This window comes from Macaca fascicularis, chromosome 5 (assembly GCF_037993035.2).
Source record: "Macaca fascicularis isolate 582-1 chromosome 5, T2T-MFA8v1.1".
Lineage (NCBI taxonomy): Eukaryota > Metazoa > Chordata > Mammalia > Primates > Cercopithecidae > Macaca > Macaca fascicularis.
The window spans coordinates 167075058-167094857 of record NC_088379.1 but is presented as its reverse complement, the minus strand read 5'-3'; the positions used below and the strand labels follow the sequence as shown (position 1 = coordinate 167094857).

The window sequence follows — 19800 nt, the reverse complement described above, 5'->3', positions numbered from 1 at the left end:
CAATTAATATTACCTCAATAAATATTGACATCAAACTATTTCTTAAACCTATAACTTTTATTCATACTACACATTTGTCCTGGTTCTTGTAGAATTTGAGAAGCCTGTTTACACAGTGAGAATTAAAATTTATATGCGCATTAATCTGATAATGTGAGGAGTTGAATATCAAAGAGTTTAAAGTCAACTTTTAGGCGGTATTTCTGAAAAAGTTCACTACCATTATGAAATGTGCCATTTTGATGGTGAATTTATAATTACAAATGATAAAAACTGTCTCTCTTAGTGTATGTTTCTGTGTGTTAATGTAAATACTAGCAAGAAAAGACCTTTCACAGTAGTCTTGATTAAATTTAACAATCTTATCCAAAGTCACCAAAATGCCTATGTTGTTATATATAATAGAGAAAATGAAAAACAACACAATCTGAATTTTAGCATATATTGAGATTTCAAATAATCCCAATTAAACTAATTGAGATTGAGATTTAAAATTAAACTGATATAATCTCATGAAAATTGTAATTACTGCTTAGATCAAATACATGTGTGTGCATGAGGAAATAGCGTTCTGTAATTTGCAGCTTTATTTATTAGTAGTGAGTTTTTAATTCATATATTTTAAATTTTATTTCCATAATTTTAAGAAAACATATTTGAAAATTCTATTTAGTATATCCTACCTACATGCACACACACACACACACACGTGCGCACACACACATATAATGTGTTTAAGGTCATAGTTTGGAATTAGCTAAGAAATTTAATATAAATGTATTGTATCAACATTTCATTCAATAACAAAATACTATATTTAAATGTCCTTTACCACAGTAGACATATGCCTAATAGACATTTTAAATAGAACATTAAAATGAAATAAAACGTAGGTGGAGAGCACAACAGGCCCCAAGGGAGCAAGAGATAGAAAGTAGGAAAGTAAGAAAGTAATGGAAGTAAAGAAGAAACATATATGTATATAAAATTTGGAATCACTATAATAAAGGTTAAAAAGAAAGAGCATAAATTAGTTTTTAGCCACACGATTGGTTCATAAGGTCTAATGGTTAAATGCAGCATCTACTCTTTAAAAAACCTTATGTACATATGCATTATCAGGAGAAAGCACAATCATGTATAAGCTCACATTTCAGGGATGTTGGGATCTCTATCTTAATTCACACGAATGCTTATGTTGAATCATTTCACTCTCTTTTATTTAAAAAAAAAAAAAAAGGTTATTTATAGCTATCTGCTTTTTTCTGGCCCTGCTTTATTTTAATCCCCAAAATGTAAGCATGAAAATTACCTAGAAAAAAGTGCATCTTTGCTTTTCAAAATAAGTATGTTCTCAATTACTAGCAAACCTTCTTATAATTGATTCAAAAAGAAATATTAACAAAACATACACTGTTATTATCCTTAGAGTATTTATAATTCTAATGTACTAAAAATACATTAAAATAATTATAATTTGAAAAGGAGCTTGTAAAATTTGATGATACTACAGAAGTCCCAAATATCCACATTCGCAAGACATTATAATGTGCTTCATAATTTCTGTGTATTACATTCTAATATGTTCATGTAAATTAACTAAATTAAAATCCTTCAGTAGATTTTGGTCATCCAGCTTTAAATAAATTTTCCTTAAGCATATTTGCTTAATTTGTAGTCATCTTTCCAGTGCCAGTTTGCAACTGAAAATCCATCTAACCTCTTCCGCATGCCTTAAATTTTATTGTTGCTTTACAATTACTTTAAATATCCTGAAGAGTAATTATATCTGCAACTAGATGAGAGATTATTGCAATATGCTTATATAATAAATGAATGCTTTAACAGGCCTATTTTGCCTTCTTTCAGTTCCAGCCTGAGTGGACAAAATTTATTTTTTTGGCCTCTCTTAGCCTCATAGTTGGTCTTAGCCTCTCCACACCTCCCAACCTAATTATATGAAGATATTCTTTCCACAGACTTAGTAACCAGGTGCCAGTTTATTTCACTTAGGGAAAAGTTCTTAAAATTTTAAATTATAATATAAAATTTTGAATTGTAATATAAAAAATTTTGAAGTCTAACATAAAAGTACAGAATGACAAGCATGTAATGAGTTTTGGAGATAACAGGATAACCTACATATTTTAAAAATTATGAATGTGATGAAAAGGTTTAAATAGCTTGCCCTCAGTCACACTGCCATTTAGGGCAGTACAAAATCAAGAATCCCCTAGGAGAATATTCTCAATGCTTTCTGCATATGTTCATCTTTGTTCATGCTCGCCAAAATAGCTATTTTCCTTTTGTTTTCTTTTCTTTATTTCTTTCTTCTCTCTCTCTCTTTTTAAAGACAATGAGAAAATGATTTGGTTTTCCTTTCCATCTTTGAAAGGAAGATTTGTTTTCCAGTTTTATTCCCTCAGGCTTTTCAATAATATTATGACTGCTTTAATTGAATTCATAGCCCAAAACATTATGATCACTGGAGTAAACTGAAAAATAGTGTCCATTATCCAAACAACATAGGTCTTGGTGGAATTTTATAAGCATACGTCATGTACTCTCTACATTGCTAAAAGGAACTATCAAGATTTCTCTGACATTTCAGCACATTGGCATGAAGCAGACCAAAGTGTGCTATGTGATGTTCCCAAAAGAAGCATATCATGCGCGCCATAGCCAGTCTAAGTTATTCAGTTGGCACCATTGTAATTACAATTGTGCAACACCCATCTGCCCCCACAGATCATCTTTCCTGTCATATCATGGTGTCTGCCACCATTATTAAAATGACTTTGAGAACTGAAGAACTCATAATACATGCGTGTGTATCTGTGCAAAAAGTCATGGCACTTGACACTTATAAATGTAAAATCAGTAGTTGTCTGAGAAAACAAAAACATTGCAGATTACCCAAAATGTGAAACTTACGGTCAAGGTGTGTTGGAGAAATAGTACTAGGGATTGTACGTTCAGAAAAGAAACGGGCAATTTCTGGAATAAAGCCATAGAGAAAGGTTTATGTGGGTGTGAATCAGAATAAAAAAAATGTTCCTTCCTTCAAGCAAAAATACCATAGTTTTTTTCCTCTGTTATCTTTTATTTTTTAAGTAACTAGAAAGAAGGAGTTTGGGGGTATGGGCCCACAAAGTAAATAGACTTCCTCAAAAAACTTCTTAATATCACAGAAAATAAAATTTATTATTTTTCCTGATGGAGGAATAAACAAGTGTATTCATTTTATTAGAGTCCCTGAAAAGGCTTGTGAGTGGATCCAGTGCTAGATGCTATCAGACTCCTGGAATATGATGACACATATCAGTATGTAGGCATTCTGATGGAAAACGATGTGTGAAATGCTATGACATTTTTTGAGTAAACAATCTTTTTTATTAAACATGTTTTATCCAACTTAAGAAAATTAAGCTTAGTTTTAGATATCCACTTTTCTGTCCAAGTAAGTCATGTTAACTGTAGGTGGGATACATGCATGGAATGTGAATAATCACCCTTCTGGATGATTGATTACTTCAGTTCACTGAAAATGTTTGTTTACAAGTTTAAGCAGTCCGTGGAATTTGGCATGACAGGCCCCCTTTCTCTTGCCTTTAAGGCCGCTAGAGCTTCACTGGGACAAGAAATATCACAAATACTGAGAGAATTGCTAAAGGCTATGTAATGCTTCCAGCATACTCCATCTTTCATAGAACAATTGATATAGTAGACATAATAAATATTGCATAACCTTCAGAATTTTGGCAGTGGAAGTTGAAGCTGAGAACTTTCACTTTTATTATTTATTTATTTTTTTACTGTGGAATCTCCAAGTCTATACAGTTTGAGGATATATTTAAATCATGATAATGAATAGGGAAGGTTCTGTAGGTTTTATTGGAACGAATATGAAGTATAATATATACTATGGAGCACTCGTAATTCTTTTTGTTTTTATTTTTAAGATTCTGTTTAGAAATGATGGCTAGCGCTGCAAGCTTTCACGTTTCCTCTCGCTGCTCAAGATTTTTTTTTTTTTCTTCCAGGCAAGTTTCTGCAGCAGCGACTCCCTCCAGCGGCTCCGTGAACCGAGGGAAAGGAGTAGGAACACCACATACGTATGCGTTCAAATAACCAAATAGCAGTGAGAGGCAGCAAAGTTTGGCCAGGAAGATCAAAAGGATGGGAGATGTTTTCAAGAACGGTTGAATCGATTCATTCTATTTCTCCGTCTCCTCCCCACCCGCCTCCCACTCGGTCCTTTCCGCGCTCCACTGCCACCTCTCTCCGCCCCGTCTTCCTTCCAGAGCTGTGCCCGCAGAGATCTTAGAGTGCGCAGAAACGGCAGTCCCAGCGAAGGCAAAGGCTCCAGCACCGCCAAAGCGTTTAATTTCCACTGGACTGGTTGAGAATACATCTTGAAGTCCAAAGATGCCCACGCTGACCTTAAACCTGGATTTTGTAGCCTCGATTGCCGCAGCTGACCCTAGCAGAAGCCCAGTCAAGGGGGCGGCCCCTCACTTCTCGGCGAGTTGATATGCAAAATAGTTACGTCAGATGGTGGGGGCGGGGCACCCCCGGGTTGAGTGGCAGCAGCTCCTGCCTAGGGAGGAGGAGCGAGAATCAGCCTGGTTCAGTGACTGAGACAAACTGGAGGTGAGAGGAGCTGGTACTGTCCACTGTGCTGTCGGTGCTGAAACTGAGACGCGAGCGGACCAGTTGCTCCAGCACCTGGAGGCAACGCCCTCTTGCACCCTCTGTGCCCTGTGGGACCCGCTTCACCAACAGGACCCATATCAACTTGACAAAGGAGTGTGGTATCGGACGTGGGAGAGACTCCTCTGTTTGCCACCTGGGCGCTCATTCAGGCTTGACTTTGGAGATTTCTATAGTTTTAGACGAAACTATTTTATTTATTATTTTTTTCCCAGCTAAGACGATCTTCTTAGTGGTTTTCTTTCTTTCTTTTTTTTTTTTTTAATTGTGATTTGTATTTCCACAGCGTTTAGGAATCTTTCTGGGGGACTTTTGTGACTGTTAAAATAAGGTAAGAAAAATAATATTGTTATAAATGATTACAAGTGGGGGAGACATAAGGACTGCTACACAAAAATTTAAAAACAAGTTCTGTTTATTTTTACAATTTGAAAACTGGACTTTTGGCAATGATTGCAAAAATATTTTAATAATTACTATTATCATTATTACAAGATCATCTGTTAGTGATTATGCACTAAATTCTAGAGGGGAAGTTGAGAGCTTTGCTTTTTGTGAAGTTAATGTCATTATGTTATATCTTGCTTTATAAATATAAATATTTTAGAGCAATGCTTTCAGCAGGGTTCAAAGGAACCATTCCAGAAAACCCTCCAAATATATTAGCAAATGATATTAAATAAATCAACCAACAAGTTGTTTAGAACAAATATAATCAAATAATTATCTGAATGGACTAATCTCTGGTTAATCAACAATATTATTTCCTATATCTAAAGCATAGATTTCAAAGTGCAGAGCTCTCTTAACATTTTTTGGAAGGGAGGAGGTAGGGATAGAAACATTTATATCATGCTGGGTCCATTTAGATGTGTTGTTATGCAGTAGATCCAAATAAAACTTGTGAAACTCAGTCTCTGAGCATTCCACACCCCAAGGTCATGTGTATTTCCAAGTTGGGGGCTGTTTGTTCTGCTGTTGACTAGCAAATGTCATCCCCTTGCCACCCCCTCAGGTTAGAGGTGGATGTAAATGGGAAGCTCTGATTTAATAATACAGTATTAGCTTGTATTATAGTCACTTGTGCTGTTGGTAATTGAATGGAACTGGGAAGCGTGGGCTGAGAAAATGTCTCACTATTTCAGCAATGTTTAACCTCTTGCATGCTTAACAGAGAGCTTTTCTCTACTTAGAAGATTTTCTTTTGAAGCTATGTTCCTTTTGTCAATTGGCAGTGTGTTCTGAGTGTGTCCAGAGAAATAATTCAGTGTGGAAAACGACCGAACAGTACTTTTCATACTGAGCAATTATTAAATGATAGAAGTTATCTTGTGCTCTTTGCATTTCTTATTACTATTCATAACTTTGACAGGTGTGATGGTTTGCTTGATAAATGGAATTGTGGTCTCTCATTTATGTCATTTAGTGACATTAGATTAAGTATAAATGATGGCTGGAAAAGCATGGGGGTGGGGGATATTTCCTTTACATTCCAGAGAGAGAGAGAGAGAGAGAGAGAGAGAGAGAGAGAGTTTAGGTTGCAAAGTAGACGTCCAATATTAATAGGAATGAGTTAAATATAAAGCTGTTTCATACTTAATAAGTATTATTCACTGAAGAGAGCTATGCTTTTCAGCAGGAGTACACTAAGTTAGGCTTAAATATTTGTATATTTTAAAATATCATAAAATTTCTACTCTAGTTGTATTAGAGTTACTAGGATGAAGTTTAGCTTTAGAATGTTATGATTTAAACTAAATCCTCTAGGTAGAGATTTTTCATTGTATTTACTACACAGCCCTACAAGACAGTGATTACCACAAGAAATGCATATTGTTGCAAATACTAGAGGTCAAATGTAAATCTTTTGAAGTTGTTCACATGTTTTACCCTAAACAGATATTCTTTGTAAGATTCACATCAGTCATGTGATCTTAAATTAAATATTCATACAAATTTTGAAAGCCCGGATTGGGTAGAGGGGCAAAAAAGAATATATAAAACACTGAGCTAGGAAGTTTATACAACATAATCTCCTTTAAATACACAAGGAATCATTCTTTCCACTATAAATTATGAAATTTTCTTGTTAAAACTAATTGTATTGATATAAATATTTAGGCTGTGAAATTTCTAACAGAATTACGGCTTATTTTATTTTCAATTTTATTATCTTGAAACATTAACATATATCTTAATTTTATAACTTATTTGAAAGGCAGTACTATATATAAACATTACATTTACTCAAAATGTACCTGAATGTGTCATTGACTTCCATTTGCACAAAGTTTTCCAAGATGTATGTCTTTATTCAAGTATAAACATTTACCTTGAACTGCCAAAATATGGAATTCTTTAAGATGAAATTTAGTGTTTCATCTAACAATAACATAGTTAAACACTGAAGTCAAACTATGCTACTAGCAATAATAACCAAAGGTTGAGTCAATGAGATTGCAAATTTAAAATATTAGAAGCATTTTTTTTTTCTGATTTTTCTACACTTTTAGCTTTTGTATCTTAGTCCTGAAATAAGGTAAAATTAGATTCCCATCATAAGCCCAAATTTAGCATATAGGGGACACTATTTAAATACAGAATAACATTTCCACTGGAACTAATAAAAGTGCCAACTTTGAAGACACATATGAAAGATATTCAAATGTGGTGGCCCTTTATTAAGTCTTTGATCCACAAAGAAATGACCATATTTTGGAGTTATAATGAATTCATGTAAAACGTAAAGGATTATTCAGTAACACAACACTGGATGGCTTGTTAAGACATTAACTCATTTCATTACAGACACACGGCAAATATATGCAGCACTGTTTGCAGAAAAGTGACGAACTTCATAAAGTCTATAGAAAATTATTAAAATAATGTAATTATATATTACATGACATGCTCAGTTTGTCTTTCTTGTTTCTCAACCTCTTAAGGGTCATCAATCAAACTAAAAATTGAGTCAAAAATGAAATTTATAGATAGATTGTTTCTCCTTACAAATAAAATGCATTCCTGTATATGTTTTGTGAGATTTAAGATAAGGGTGAATCAATTTGGAATTTTTATTATCAAGGCTGTATATTGCTTTCTTTCTTTCTTTCTTTCTTTTTTTTCTAGTTACTAAGATGGGCGATAGAGAAATACAAGTCATAATAAATCTGAAATACTCTAAAAAGTTTGAAAAAAATAAAAATACCCTTTTAAATGATATTTAAGAAGTTATTTGCCTAATAATTTATTGATAATTTTCTTTGAATAATGACCATTTAAAAAATAATATTTAAAGCTCATTTATCAATGAGACCCAAAGGCCTTGAATGACATCTTTCCATTAGTTCTTCATATTTGCCCAAAATTGCCATCGTATCTCTTGTATTTTTTAGTACTTTATATATTATGAAGCTCAAAAGACTCTTGTGAACTAATAAGCTAGAAAAAATACTTCCTGTTGTTAGCATTATTCTAAGAGTCAAGTGACCAATTATCCTTTACCAAACAGAGTTAATCACCTTCTGCTTCAACACCTCCAAAGTCTTTGGGGTATAGCCTACTTCAGATTAGCTGTAGAATAGCTTGTAGAAATACCCTAATTTTCCAATTAAATTGGTAACCACACAGCAAAGCAATTGGTCCCTCTGTGTTTTAAATCACCTTAGTATTGAGGAATTGATATTATTATAATGGATGGGACCATGTTTTGATAAACTCAGAGTTCCAATGAGTTTTCTGAAAGAGGATGAATTAAATAATAGTATAAGTATTGAGACAATTAGAGTGTATGAATGTATGTATGTACACACATATTTACACATATATGTATATACACATATATATGTAAATTCTACTTTACAATAAACATGCAAGGGGGATGACCTAGAACATGCAAGTTAAAGACATGCTAGCTAGTACAAAATAATTTAGATAATAAACTGTAATACAATATATAACTTTTAGTGGCAAATTTGGCTTCTAATTATTGTTATTTTTTATTTCGACTAGAATGCTTGTGCACATACCAGTTTTTTTTTTTTTTTTTGGCATTAAAATGACATTTAGAACCTCTCATGCTGATTGGCAAGGCAAGGAACAATTGAAAATGAATATTTGCCAGGAATAAAAAAACAAAATAGATGTGTGCATAATGAAGAGTTTATAGCACCACATTAATTATGAAAAAATATGAGTTCTGATAAAGGATTTGGAAATTACAGTCTATAAAAGTAAAACATCAAGTTTACTTCCTACAAATCTTCAGATAATAAGCCATACACCTCTGTAGAACAGAGCCTGGATATCCCTGCCCATAACATATTTTTATTCCTTGTGTATTAATGTTTTCATGCATAAATGTGGTGAAATAGGAGAACAGCTTCACTCTGAACTTTCTTGGTTTAAAATCAAGTAATTAATATTAATTTAATGTGGCTTTTGGTATCAAATTATACAAATCTGTAAAGCAAAGTGGTTGCTTAGTGAGTTCATTTGCATGTCAATACACAGGATATTATTTCAACTCATAACTAGTTCATTGCACAAGTAACAATTCTAAAGCAAAATATTTTAAAATACTTCTTCATTGAGTAGTGTTTAAATGTATATTGTAATAGAGAAACTTACTTTACTGATGTATTTTCTCTGTGAATATAGCACCAAGGTGGCAATTAAGACATACATACAGTAGCAATTAAAACACACACCTGAACTATATTCCCCAAAGATGATGATGAAATGGAAATAATTTACCTTTTGTAGTTGGACCACTTCCACAAAACATATTAGATATTGCTTTATTGTCTCTGGAGTTATTATTATTTTTAAAATTCCAAAACCCTAAAAGTAAAGGTACTTACATGAAAACACAAATGCCTACCTGCCCTCTGTAGTTACATGCCCCTTTTCTCAAAGCCCCAGTAATTGCTGTGACTCTACTGTCAGACTCTGAGCTGCCTCACTTAGGTTTATGGAATCTGGCCCTTCATATTTCTAAAGAAAAGGAGCCAGTGAGTTGGTGCTAGTAAAAACATTTGTTGCTTCATAATGGAGTGCCTGTTGATATCATTTTGTCTTGGACCCTGGATTTGCTTTTTCATCTGGGAAGAGCAATAAGATAGACATAGATACCATTCAAAGTATTAATAGGTATTCACAATATTTTATTGATATCAGGCCATACACCCACATTAAGTAATGTAACGTTTGCATGACTTTGTAAAGATTGATGTTATTCATTTCTTAATTATTCATATTAATACGAGAAAGCAGAAATTCACATCAAATCTCCATACCACTGTATCCTAAGGTCACGCAACTAGGAATAGGTGAATTAGGGAATCAAACCAAGTTTACATGTTTAGTACCTCTATTTAGGTCAGAAGTCCAACTAGCTATGTCCTTTTCAAAACTCAGCTTTTTTACTATGATAATCTCTTTACTACATGTAAATGCCTCTTATTATTTCCCCAAGACTATTCCTTAATTGTTAGGTCATTGAAATTTATTTTATGGCATATATTCTTTAGTATACACACTTTAGAATGCATAATACCAAAGACCTTAAGGAGTTTTTCCTCTGTATTTCATGTTATAAAGATGCTACATTAATTAATCTCATAGAATATTCAAAATATTAGCAGCAGCCAATGTTTTCCTTGGTGCTTCAAACAGCATAGGAAACAATAGAATAGAGTAGATAATGTTTCTTAGGAATTCAAGTTGTTTTTCTTTTTCCCTTAAAAGTCCTACTGGAGATGAAATTCAAATACTTGTTGACATTTAGACCATTTCAAGCAATCAGCTTTTGTCGTATCAACTGCTACTCACACGTAATCCTTCAGATTAGTTAGTTACTAAAGTTTTGAATAGTCCGTGAGGTTAAATCAAGATTAAATAAAATAATCAAAACAAATGACTAGCTTTGAAGCACAATACCAAGGAGGTAATCTAAGGTGGGCTCTTGAAAACTTTGGAAACATTAAATACTTTATTCTATTGTTTCTATCTAATTATATTTGATGTAAAGGGGAGTAGTGGCCACTAGCTGTTGCTCTTCGTTTTCATATAGCATTTAGGGTGACTGAGAAAGAGAAGCGGTGACTGCTGTTTGCAATAATTATAACACAGCTCCCAGGTGAGCCAGAAAGTTGATCAGACTCCCTACTGAATCCCCATTAGACAAGTTTTTGGTTGTCTTTATTAAGTGGATCCCAAAGGAGATAGAAAAGTTTGATTTTCTTAAGAAAGTTTAACTTTAAAGTGGAAAACATATAGGGCCTTTGATTCTATATTTTACATATCGGTTAGCAATAATCAATGTTTCACTTTTGACACGAAGTCTGGCATAAACGTTTTTAATCTTGAAATGTTTACGAGATTGTGTATACTATTCGTGTAACTCATTGTTCCTCATTCTCTGTGGAGCCCTAGGAAGCCCATTCACTCCAGCAGCTACAATTATCATCTCTTCACAGATATCCTCCAAATCTTTAGCTCTGACCCAGATTTGAAGTCCATTAATGTATTTATAAAGGTCTGCTGGACATTTTAACTTTGATTTCATGGTGACAGCACAAACCCCATGAACTCATGATCTCATCCCTGACATGATCCCCTATTCTACTTTTTCTGCCAGTCAGTTAATGACAAATTCTCTTTCAATTTACTTTGGTCTAAAAATTTATAGATGTTTAAAAATTGCATCGTTCTTCCTATACAATATGCAGCAGGTACACAAGTTTTACATCCCTCACTTTATCATGTAGCTTTATCTGATTCTCTACTTTTCTCATCGTATTTACCTTGACTCAGACTGTCCAAACTGAGACAGAATTATTCTGATATTCTTTACACTAGTCTCCTTATTCTTGTTTCTTCCTGCTGTAATAATAACTGAGACAAAATTCTGATAATTCATAATATCCCATGCATAGTCTTAAGCATTTATAAACACAGTTTCATTTTTATATGCACAACACCTTATAAAATAGATATAGGGAAACCATCTTTTAAAAAAAAAAAAAGTTGAATTATTTTTCAACTGTCATTTTAGATCCAGGGGATATATGTGCATATTTGTTACCTGAATATATTCCCTGATGCTGAGGTTTGGGGTATGAGTGATCCCATCACCCAGATACTAAGCATAATATCCAATAATTAGTTTTTCAGCCCTTGCCTCCCTCCCACCACTCCACTCTTGTAGACTCCAGTGTTTGTTATTGTCATCCTTATGTCCATGTGTTTACAATACTTAGCTCCCACTTATAACTGAGAACATGGGATACTTGATTTTCTGTTCCTGGGTTAATTTGCTTCGGATAATGGTCTCCAGCTGCATCCACATTGCTGCACAGGACACGACTGTATCTTTTTTTATGGCTGTGTAGTATTACATGGTGTATGTGTACCACATTTTCTTTATCCAATCTACCATTGATGAACACCTAGGTTGAATCCATGTCTTTGCTATACTGAATGGTGCTGCAATGAGCGTGCAAGTGCATGTATGTTTTTTGTAGAATGATTAATTTTCCTGTGGCTATCTACCCAGCAATTGCATTATTGGGTCAAATGGTATTTCAGTTTTAAGTTCTTTGAGAAATCTCCAAACTGCTTTTCTTCAGTGGCTGAAGTAGTCTGTATTCCCACTGATAGCATATAAGACTTCCCTTTTCTCTGCAGCCATACCAGCATCTGTTGTTTTTTGACTTCTTAATCATAACCACTCTGACTGGTGCAAGATGGTGTCTTATTGTGGTTTGATTTGCATGTTTCTGATGGTTTGTGATGTGGAGCATTTTTTTCATGTTTGTATGTCTTCTGAAACCAAATCTTAAGGTATTACTTACAGAGCTGAGACTCAGACCAAGTTTTGTCTGAAGTCAACTGCATGATCAGGTCCTACTCTTTATGTCCTGCTGTTACAGATTTCATATCTTCTCTGGATTTCTCTTGATTAAAATATGCTTTATAATGCCACCGTGTTCAAAAATCATCATTAGATCTCCAATTTTCACATTAAGTTGACACTGCTGCTTTAAAGATTCTTCTAATTGGTTCTACACACTGCAAGTAGTCAACCTGCTTTCCCATTTTCTGATATGTGAAATGCACGCATACAAAACAAAGATAAGTTAAAATCTAAACCATTACACAGTTCCTTACCTCTGTATAAACACAATGTCCTGTCTGGACTGTTGTACTTTCAAGAATCCCAGTTTAGGTCCCACTCCTCTGCATCCAGTCAAATGTTTTTATAGTTTAAGAGCATATTGTGCTCCCATGTGATTTTCAGAGTTGTTGTAGTTTTTGTTGCAGTAAATGTCATGTCAGTATCACTCTGGAGCTCACCAAAATGTTCATGTTTTTAAAACATATGTATGTTTTCTGTTGTGACATACAAATTATCACAGACTTAGCCATGTAAACATTTATTATCTCCCAGTTTCCATGAACTATGAGTCTGGGTACAGGTTAGCTGACTCCTCTGCTCAGGACCTCACTGTCAAGGTTTCTGCCAGCCCTGGGTTTTTATTTGAGGCTTGGGATTCTCCAAGATCACCTAACAGTTGGCTAGAGTTGTTTCTTTTCAGCTCAGAACTCATGGAGACTTGTTGCTTCAAGGCTGGCACAAGAATTAATCTGACTACTTCTGTTTCTGACCTCTAACCCCGCTTTTAAAGACTCACTCATCCAGTCAGGCCCAGCTAGGGTAATTTCCCTTCTGATATACATTTAATTACATCTTTAAATCCCTTCCTTTTTGTCATATAATGTGACCACAAGAGCAATAGCACATTACCTTTGCCATGGTCTATTGGTCAAAAGCAAGTTATAGGTCCCGCCTACACACAAGGTGAGGTGATTGTACAAGAGTGTGTGTCACTGGGATTCAGGAAGCATTCTGCCTACTGTACCTGGTTGAAGTTTTACTTAAACCTTAGTCTTTATTGCTTGAATGCCACTGGGCTCTTCTTTCTAACCCTAAATTTATCATCTAAACTATGTAGTAGACAGTCTGGAGTTGCTTTTAGATTTGTTAATGTGTCATAGGCTCTTCTTCCTAATTAATCCTTTTATAGGAAGAAGCCTAGAAACTTCTTCTGTGTGTAAAAAAAACCTGCATAGTTTACGATTACTTCATATATATATAAATTAATTGATCCTCATTGGATTTTACTCTCTGTTTATGCTTGCATTTATTACATAATGCTTTGTACATTTTGAACTATAATAGATCTATGATGATGGATTTGGTTAATGTTTTTTGATATTAGAGTTTGGTCGTCTGCTGTGTTTTCTCATTTTTAACTTTGGTCTCTGACTAATTGAGAACCACACAAAGGATATTTTATTATGACCTTACTGCATGCAACATGAACTATTTTCATGCAAATCAGAAACTTGTATTTAATATTATATTTATGCTCCTTTACAGATAATATAGTAATTACATAGAAAGTGAACATGACATTTTACACTTGCTATTTAGGAAAAGTGTAAGAAATATACTTTAGATTCACTTTAAAAGAAAAACTTCAACATGTGAAAAAAATGCCATGTTCAAAAGATCTTCAAAAAAGATTTATGTGCTATGGATCATTTTTTCTTGTTTATGCGTCTAAAGATTAGTAAATTATTGGGCAATTGCTTTTACTAACATTAATTGTACAGAAAAAAGCCATTTCACTTATATCTTTTATATACAATTAAAACAATTTTATCTTGACAAAAACTAAAGACAACTAACTAGTAGGTAAATTCAATTTTTCATTCTTTTATAAACAATACTTTAAAAAATATTATTAAGATAATAGCTATTTTGGCTGGATGCAGTGGCTCAAGCCTGTAATCCCAGCATTTTGGGAGGCTGAGGCTGGTGTATCACCTAAGGTCAGGAGTTCAAGACGAGCCTGGCCAACATGGTGAAACCCCATCTCTACTAAAAATACAAAAAATTAGCTGGGCATGGTGGCAGGTGCCTGTAATCCCAGCTACTTGGGAGACTCAAACAGGAGAATCACTTGAACCCAGGAGGTAGTGGTTGTGATGAGCTGAGATCATGCTACTGCACTCAGCCTGTGCAACAAGAGTGAAATTCCATCTAAAAAAAGTTATAGTTATTTTAAGAGAAATAAATTAATTCAATAAATATATTAAATACCTACTATGTTTCAGGTACCCTTTCAGGTACTGGGGTTGAGTAGCAATAAGAGAGAGAGTACCTGCCCTACCCTCTCTGTGACAGGGTAGACAATAAGCAAAGTAATAAGGCCAAAGTATAATATAATGTCTGGTGTTGATAAGTGTTCAGGTAAAAAGTAAAACAGGTAAAGTATTACTAAGGGACAAGAGTACTACCTAAGATAGGAATTATCATAGGTTCCAACTTCATGCCATTCTGAGGAACTCAATAAGTAGTTTCTGATTAAAGTTAATATTCCTTATCATTCTAAAAAGTGTGAATGTTTTTATCCATAATTATAATGGAGAAAACATGATATCAGTAAGCCCCGGGGACTTTAAGAAAGAGCTTATCATCCAGTAAGAAGTCAGTACATTTAGGGTGGAAGAATGTTGAATACTGGAACATCTACTCACAAAATAGAACTTTATGATTATCAAGTATTGATTTGATATAATACCTTAAAATCCTCTTGAATGAACTTCAATTTGTTAAATTCTATTCAGTCTTAAATGTCAAATTCTTGGCAAAAACCAGAAGGCACATATCATGAAAAAAGTAATTACCTTTTGTTGTTTGCTTGTTAATGAAAATTAGCTTTCATTTTTGTTTGGCACTACAATGTATTTGAAATATGTTAATTCGGTTACTTTTTTTTCTTTCCACTTTTAAACATACTAGACAGAGCATGTTGCAACTAAATTCTGGGACATAAATCTAATTTCTGAGTATAAATTTAGACCCTTTTAGCACTGTGCACTTTATTTGTTCAGAACTTCACATTTTTTCATAGAAAATTTAAGTTCTCTAAAATGTATGTTCCTTTAAGGCAATGATTGAGTGAGCTGGTATTTATGTCAATGATTCATTATCCCAGACACTATGGCATTATTAGGGAAAGATAAATGCTTAGAATGCTTTTTGGGTTTGTGCACATGCTTGAAAAACTACAGTGATTGTTTGTTATTATGAAATTGCATTCTTTATTCAAATAGTGTGACATCATGGGACCATGTAGGAAAAAAAGCAAAAGAAAATAATAGTAATAAAAATACATCTATACATTTAGAAAATAAATGCAAAAATTATATGCACAATATCTCAATCCTTTGGCAGAATATCAAGAGTTAGTGCGCTTACAAAGAAAATAAGACTTGAAAGAAGTGCATGAATTGTGCCAAAGATTTTCCTGAATTATTTCCTCAGTGAGATTTCTCATAGAGCTATAATTAATAGGAGTAAAAATAATTAAAAACTGAAGAGAAAGTTTCTAGAAAATGCTTTGCATTTAAATTCCACTTATTTACAATTCATGACAACAACAATTTCAAATTAATACCCTCTGCAACTGTTTATTTTCTTTTAGCCAGTGCCTTATTTCTCTACATGTCCTGAGGCCTGAGAAAGTCAAAGGGCTTTCATTCAGTTTGTTTCCCTGTCTGTGCACAAGTAGTACAATTTAATTGATAATGTCTGTAGTAAGACTGTGTGCCCAGCTGTGAAAACTGCTCCGGATGCTACTCTACTGGACTTCTAGTTAATTAGACATGTTTTGCTGAACATCTCGGTTAAGCTAAAAACTGTCTAAAAATCAGTAGAGGGAGCTCAAGAAGGCATTAAGAATATTCTGATTCTGGCCTTCTAGTGCCACTTTGTTTTGTCCCAAAAATAGTCTTCAGGTAGAGCAAATAAAGGTATTTTTAAATGCAAAATAACTTTTTGAAGTTGCAAAATTTGGAATTGTTTAAATATTTGAAGAAGTCACACAGTTTCTCTTGAAATTGCTGTGTCCTATTTATTACTGGCCTTAAATGGATTTGATTTATAAATGGTTAGGACACTATGGAAACCCTGCTGTGTGATACTCAGGCTTTTACTGCCCCAGTTTTTAGATCTTAACACTGTGCTCTTGATCTAGAAAATAGAATATGACAAGATGCCGAGTATACAAGAGGCTTCTGTAAAGCACCAGCAGGCTTAAATTAATCTGTGATAGTTATTAGAATATGGCAGGTCATATCCTAAATTTTTTCTGTTTAGCTCAACTACAATGAACTTAAACATCCCATTTTGTTTTATTTCAGAACCTTTCAAACTTTTAAAACTGGCACAAAGTTAGAGCATATCAGTCTTCAGCAACTGTTAAACAGACAGCATGTTTTCAGTTAGCAACTTCATACCAAGGACCATGTCCCATATTTATATACCTTACATATTTGAAAATAAAAACTATCTCAAGTTATTTTGATTGGGATGTTGCTACATGATTTTTAAACATCCTGCTCAAAATATAAAACGGCTAATTTAAAAACTTTTTCCAATTGATTTTTTTTCTTTTTTCTTTTTATCAGAAAGAAAGAGTATCATATATGCCCTAATGATTCAGTTGAAAACCTCCATTGGAGCATTCTGGAAAAAGAAACAAAACTGTATTTCTAATGATTTAACATAGCTTCATGTGATAGTGTTATTCATTCCTGATTTCATACTAAATTAATTGATTTCTCTATAATGGCATTTTTGTAATTAGTTGATTTTTCCTATATGAAATTTAAGTTTAATAGTAGCACATGTGATTTATTGAGAACACATTAAAGCCAAATTTTAGTAAAATTTGCTGTTATTTGGCATGCAGTGTTTATGTAAATGTCTAGTGATCCACAAACTTTTGAAATGTATATTTGAAATTCAATTATGCTTTTATTTCTATAACATTTCCCCAGAAGTTGAATTGCTTGGTAAAATCACATGATCACTTTTAAGTAAAAGGAATAGGCATTGTCATATTATTTTCTATGATGATTACATCAATACATTCAGACTAGAAATGGTTGAAATATTATTTAACCATAGAGTTTGGTGCCTTAATTTTGTTAAGAGTAAACATGCACTCTGGATTTTTATTTACATTTGCTTATTAGTGAATGTATTGTTTTAATGATTTTTTATGGTAGTAATTCTTCTATTGTAACATTTCTTTATGTCTTTGAACATTAACTTAAAAGAATCTCAACTCGATTGTACAGAGTCAATGAAACTAGATGCCATAGAATAATAATAATTGTTTACTGAACAATTATTGTGTCTCAGACACATTTCTAGACACTATTCATTTATTTTGATAAAACTTTAGAAGAGCTTTTAAGGTAGAACCAAGCTGACATCAAGGTTTTTGGGAGGTACAGCCCATACTGTCTCAGACAGGAAGCACACATGTTTCTCTCTGGTTCAAAAGGCCCCAATGATCTCTGTCTTATATTAAGAACTCTGTGGCTTTACTGTTATATGTTCCATGTAAACTGATTTTTCCTCCATGTCTAAAGTCTTCCTTTAAACACATTAGGCCCAGTGTGTCTTTCTAGGAAGCACTTGGCCTTCTCAAGTATGTAATATTTCTTCAAAATAACTTATCTCTTAAATATCTAGGATTCCAAACAAAATATATTATTCTGATATAATCCTGATTAGCCAATATTCTTTAAGAAGTTCTAAACTGTTAGCAAAAACCAAAAGCACCACTAATTAAAAATTTCCTTAATTTAGAGGAAAAATAAAACAAATTTTATTAATGTGGTTATGTATCTGTTTTTCATTCAAGTCTTACCACTAAATAGAGGAATAGTCAAACTTCTATTTCAGGCATACTCCACATGTTTTATCTTACTAACAGATGTCAAACTGAACATAGTATTGAAACTAAGTTACAAAGTAAGTGAAATCATAAGGTAGCATTTCTACCAGGAACAAAAATATTTTTCAGAAGCCTGTTATATACATATATATACATATACAGATACACACACATATACAGATACACACATATACTTATACACACATATATACATACACACACATATGCATATACACACACAGATACAAATATATAGACAAATTGAAACTACATTGACTTTTTTATTTTTTATTTTTTGAGAGACAGGGTCTTACTCTGTCACCCAGGCTGGAGTGCCGTGGCATGATCACAGCTCACTGCAGCCTCCACCTACTGGGCTCTAGTGATGCTTGGGGGTGCTGATCCACATTAGCCCTTCAAGTAGCTGGAACCACAGAGATGCAACAACACACAGAGCTAATTTTTTTTTTTTTTTAATTTTAGATTTCTTTGTAGAGATGGGGGTCTCTCTATGTTGCCCATGCTGTTCTTGAACTCTAGCCACCACAACTGGCTAATTTTTTTTTTAATATTTTTATATTTTGGAGAGATGGTTGGTGGGGGGTGGGGGGCAGTCTCTCTATGTTGCCCAGGGTGATCTCGAACTCCTGACTCAGCCTGGATTACAGGCTTGAGCCATCGAAGTGCTGGGATTACAGGCATGAGCCAACGCACACAGCACACATAGACTTTTAGTGGGAAGAATCTTTTGTATGGGTTTCATTTCAATTACTCAACATTTCCAGATTTGTTGATAATTCTAAACAGATAACATACAGACACTTTGGTTTTGGGAGTGTTTTCAAAATAATTTTTGAATATTAGAACTCCGTGGGCCACAGAGCCATGATCACATGGTAAATGACACACACATACAAAAGATTTTGGTTTTGAGCTTGCAGTATTTTTCCTCAAACAAGTTTGGCTAGAGTAATCTCACATCGTTTTATTTGATTGCTTGGCTTGTTTTATGTATATTCCTTTCAGGCTGCCTACTAAGTCTGGTGTTTCTGAAGAGTTTACCCATTGAAATCACTATAGCACTTAAAATTCATTTAGAATTATAGATGCTGCATTCATTGAAAAATGGTTTGATTGATCACTTCTTATTGCAATACAGGTTAATAATGCCTGACTCAGAAAATACAAAGTATAGTAATAAATCACATGCACTTTGGAACATTTCATATCATATTTAGAAGGCATTATAAAATAATGTTACATG

General features: G+C 33.5%; 1 protein-coding gene across 5 annotated transcripts in view; it reads left to right on the top strand.

Moving 5' to 3' along the window:
* Nucleotides 1-4632: 4632 nt before the first annotated feature.
* Nucleotides 4633-19800, top strand: part of FSTL5 (follistatin like 5) — an 812423-nt gene continuing 797255 nt past the window's right edge. For all 5 annotated transcript variants that reach the window (XM_005556204.4, XM_005556203.4, XM_005556206.4 and 2 more), the window contains exon 1: nucleotides 4633-5044. The gene's annotated coding sequence lies outside the window, so the exon portion shown is untranslated. The remainder of the gene's footprint in view (nucleotides 5045-19800) is intronic.